The sequence below is a fragment of the Astyanax mexicanus genome, chromosome 4, assembly GCF_023375975.1.
Source record: "Astyanax mexicanus isolate ESR-SI-001 chromosome 4, AstMex3_surface, whole genome shotgun sequence".
NCBI lineage: Eukaryota > Metazoa > Chordata > Actinopteri > Characiformes > Acestrorhamphidae > Astyanax > Astyanax mexicanus.
In genome coordinates this window covers 37,012,193-37,017,006 of record NC_064411.1, presented here as the reverse complement: position 1 = coordinate 37,017,006, position 4,814 = coordinate 37,012,193, and positions in this window count along the sequence as shown.

Below are 4,814 nucleotides of genomic sequence, written 5' to 3'. Positions count from 1 at the left end.
GACCTTCCCCCGTATTTTTTCACAAACAAAATGATGATTAGGACCAAGGACACATTCAGGGGAGATCTCAGAACCAGTGAGGTGATCATTAAGACCATGGTTGCAGTCAGGAGGAGGTCTCAGATCCAACAAGCTGGTGATTAAAATCATGGTCACAGACAGGGGAGGTCTTGGAGCCAATGATGCAATGAATATGACCAGGGTTACATTGGGGGAATGTCTTATAAACAACAAGATAATGAATAAAACCATAATCCCAATCAAGGAGAGGTCTCAGAACCAACAATGCGATGACCAGGACCCTGGCCACATTCAGCGAGAGTATCAGAACAAGATGTTGTTAAGGACCATTGATAAGGACCATTAAGACCATTGTAACATTCAGGGCGAGGTCTCAAACCAACAAGAGAATGATTTCGACCATGGTCACATTCAGAGGCCGGTCTTGTAGACAGGTCTATATGAGAAATTAGCACCGTAGTTGCAGCTAGTGGTGGTCTCATGGATGTTTGCAGTGAGGGGAAGCCTTGGAACCAGCAAGGTAATGGTAGAACCATGGTTACAGTGAGGGGAAGCTCCAGAACTATTGATTGGATGATGGGATGATTACCATTAAATGATTACCATGGTTGCAGTCAGGGTAGGCCTTAGAACCAAAGAGGTGGTGAATAGGACAATGGTTGCTTTCGGGGAAGGCCTCAGAACCTAAAAGAGGAGGAGATTGATACCCCGGTCACAATCGAGGAAGGCCTCAGGACCAACAAGTCTGCATTTAGGATCATAATCACATTTAGGGGCAGGTCTTGGAACAAATAATGTGAAAATTAGGACCATGGTTGTAGTCAATGGGATCTAAGAACCAACAAGGTAAGAATAAAGACAAGTCACAGTGTGGGGGAGGTCTCAAAACCAATCAGATGGTGATTAGGACAATGGTGACAGTCAGGGAACTCTCACAATCAATAAAGTAGCATTTAGGACCAGGGTCACAATCAGGGAGAGGCCTTGAAACCAACAAAGTGGTGATTAGGACCATGGCTGCAGTCGAGAAAACCTACAAGAAAACCAATGAGGTAGCGAACAAGGTTGCAACCATGGGCACAGTCAAACATGCCTCCGAACCAAAAATGTGATAATTAGGACCATGATTGCAGTCAGGGGGAGGTCTTAACATCAACTAGGCAATGATTAATAAATGTCACAGTCAATCAGTAGGAGGACTTTTAGCACCAGAGTCACAATAAACGGGATGTCTCAAAACCAACAATCTGGAAATTAAGACAGCTTTGGAAAAATGATGAATAATTTTACACAAGTAACCAGTTCTGTGATAACTGCTGATTAGAAAAGGGCCATGTGCTGAGAAAACAAAAGATCTGATGAATGATTTATATTAATGAATTAATATTAATAAAACATGGGCCTGGGCTTTAAAGGACATCTGAAGGACAATCATTATTAACTTATTACCTGACATCTGCATGAATGCCAAGTCAAAAGGTTACCAAGCAACACTTCCCCCAGGTCCAAGCTGGTCTTTTTGCCCACAGCTATTCTAGAACAGCTAACGGCTATCCTACAAGGCAAAATAGCTGTTTGACAAGCACACAAAATTGGTTAAGAGCACCTGTGAGAAACCCATCTTTTATTCCTGCAATTGGAGTCATCCTGGTGTCTCTCATCGTATTAGTTAACTTAGCCTTTTGGCCAAGTGTTGATTTCATCCCGGCCTGCCTGACTTCTTTATTTATCTGTCCTTTCTCATTCCCAGATCTGGTATAAAACAGCCACTGCCTGACAAAGTGAACAACATTGTTTTTTTTGGTTGCAATAGAATATATCAAGAGATGGGCTTTACCCGTAGTTTCTTTTCACAGGGCATCCTGATGCCATAAAAATGCCCAATGAAGGTGCCTTTGACCTTGTACAGGAATGGGTCTTGATAGATAGATTGATAGTCCCATATAGAGCTTTAGGATTGGGTGGTAACACAATAAAAATAACAATGTTGCGGAATCAGGATACAAAGTGAACACAACTGCAATCTGTTACAGTGAAAAAGTAAGTAAATGGATTATAAAAGTAGGCTGATTACAGTACAGTGGGAATGTCAACACTGCTACAGGTCTAGAAGCTATCCGCTCCCTGTGCCACTTGTAGGGCTGCGTGATTGGTTCATTTCGTAAAGTGCTGCCTTGTGACTGATTGCATTACTTTCTTTCCTATCTGTAAATGCAAAATAAAGCCACACTTTCACATGCCTGAATCGAGGGTACTGTAATAAGCTCAGCTTAGTGGACTGAGTGAGTTTTTCTGGACTGCACCAATAAAATCTATATACAAGAAATATGAAAGAATGGCGCCTTGCATGGAGGAGCATCCCAAAAGTGCTGTTTCTTGCCACTTGTAGAAAAGCATCTGAACCTACACCATAAAATTGTGCAAACATTAAAGACTGGAGATTTTGTGGACGCAACTGATGTATCCTTTGTGGCGTTTAGATACCTACAATTCTTTGTGCATGTACCACACAAGAGAAAAAAAAAACACAATAAAAATCAAACATTCTGAAAAAATTGCTAAAGAGTCTTAGTAGCCTATCGTAGATCCGGCCTACCCAGTTTTACCAAGGAACCGCCCTACTCAACTGCAGATTAAGCTTTTAATTGACTCCCAACAGGCTTACAATGCTAGTGAAAAAGTAGTTCCAAACTGAGAACTTTGAAATAATTTAAGTATATTTGTGTGAGCTGTCTGACTGAACATTAAAAATCTCTCTCTCTCTCTCTCTCTCTCTCTCTATATATATATATATATATATATAGTGCATAATAATAGTGTACTTGAACTATATGTGCAATAATTCAAGTATACTTTTTCTACTTATACTTACATTTTTACCTACTTAATCTGTAATTCAGCCTACTTTTTAAAAAAAGTATACTTTATTTGGCTGTGCTGATTTTATACTGGTGATGTACTTAGTAAAAATATATGCTTAGTATATTTTTATAAAACTGTGCTTTTTATGATAAAAATATACTTTTACTAAATGGGTCTAAAGGAGTCGATATTTCTGCAATAAACAATAATTTTGTGTTGACAAATTAAAACTGTGGTAATGAACTTTTATTTGTGTTAAATTTATACCTAAAAAGTTTACTTTAGTTACTTTAGTGTCGGTAAAAGAACTTAAAAAAACCCACATTTTTAATAGATGTTTAATGTTCAGTCGGTCAGCTCACACAAATATACTTAAATTATATTAAATAGTGGCGAAAATAACATACGACTAGTATACTCAATATGAATTTAGTGCAAATTTATATTATTTTAATTACAAATAAGTAGTAATTTAGTACAAATTACTGGTTCCAAAATAACATAACTTAAGTATACTTCTTTTTCACAAGGGACTGGAGTGCTCACTATGTTTTGGCCGACTGTTTGAGATCCTAAACAAATTTGTCTATTCTCTGTGTTCTGCGTTCATTTCCAGTAGATGGTCTATGGATCTAATGATTTGTTTAATGTTTACGCACCACAATTACCTTTGGTCTTCTCCTCCAAACAATGCTTGCGCAGATTAAGCTTACATAATGGCCAGATAGAAGTGAACGTCATGGAGTAAACTCCCAGAGGCAGTTCGTGGAAAAGAATGGGTCAAGCTGATCTCTCTGCACCACGGCCCTCAGCATTTGGTAATAAAGAGACCACAAAGTTGCTAGGCAACTGAACATAACATAACTTTCTTTAGATGGCAGTACCCATGGCCTTGGTTGGGTGTCATCAGCTTGTACAGAACTGAAGGCTGTGAATTATCCGTCACGCCACGACTGCATTAAACGCAGGTGACACTCGTGGTCCTTTTCAAAATCTTGCAATTGAAACGCGCCTTGGATTCGTTAAAACGCAGGATTCCAACATGGTGGCGGCGAATCGTAGGAAAGACAACAAATTAGGCCCACAAATAGGATTCATTCCATGGCTGGCATATTCCAGCTCTGACGGAGAGAGTATTGCTAGAAAGAAGAGCAAAACATGCAGGATAATCAATAAACCTTTCAGGCTTCAGAAACAAACAGGGGAATAAGGAAGTCACAAATTGGTGCAAACATGACTGAAATGGATCCCCATCTCCTCATTAGGGAGTCACGGTGGGCAGCATGGCGGCTTTGTGGTTAGTATGTTTGCCTCTCAGCACTGGGGTCTTTGGATCAAGTCCCAACCTGTGTGGAGTTCCCATGTTATCACTGTGTCTGTTAGGGTTTCCATACTTAATAAAAAAAAAAAAAAAATACATTGCCCCTTTTGATCAAGGCCAAATGTGCTCCCTTTAAGCGCTGGCAGCTGATGGCAAAGCTACATGAGCGGGGGTTCGAACATCGAATACAATTTATATAAAATGTACAGTGACGGTGTGACAGTGGCGGTGTCCAAAAACGTGAACAAGTTTAATATGAAGTAGCTTAAGTGATCCTGAGCTGAAGGTTTGAAATTGAGGTCCTCAAGAATGTAGTTGACCTTGTAGTTTCCTTAGTTTTGTAGTTTCCTGATTTTATAGCTTTTTTATAAATATTTGACGTTGGTGACGAATATGTGTGGTACATTTTAACCAACCTTAAAAAAAAAAAGTAAATATTATTTAAAAATCTGTTGTTTTGAATGCATATTATCTACATATTATCAACTCTTTGTATTTTAATAAAGCTGAAATGTGTCTTTTTTGAGGACAAGTGATTTTGTAGGCAATAGGCAAGCATATAATCATTAATTTGTGCTTTAACTTAGGTTTCTGAAACAAATATGAGCTA